The sequence below is a fragment of the Fukomys damarensis genome, unplaced genomic scaffold (genome assembly GCF_012274545.1).
Source record: "Fukomys damarensis isolate Sample0158 unplaced genomic scaffold, DMR_v1.0_HiC HiC_scaffold_13, whole genome shotgun sequence".
Classification (NCBI taxonomy): Eukaryota; Metazoa; Chordata; class Mammalia; order Rodentia; family Bathyergidae; genus Fukomys; species Fukomys damarensis.
Window position 1 is genome coordinate 15,073,674 of NW_022900925.1, and position 204 is coordinate 15,073,877.

Consider the following 204-nt stretch of genomic DNA (forward strand, 5'->3'; position numbering starts at 1 on the left):
ATCCTAGAAAGACATTGAAGGTAACAACACCATGAGGCCCAACAGAGCAAATCAAATAGGCAAGGCAAGAAACTAAAAGGAGAAGGTGAAAAAGTAAAAAGAGTCAACAAAAGGCCATAACAGGACAATAATAAGTCAGTGTATATCAGTTATAACCATCAATGTCAATGGCCTCAACTCACCAATCAAGAGAAATAGACTGGC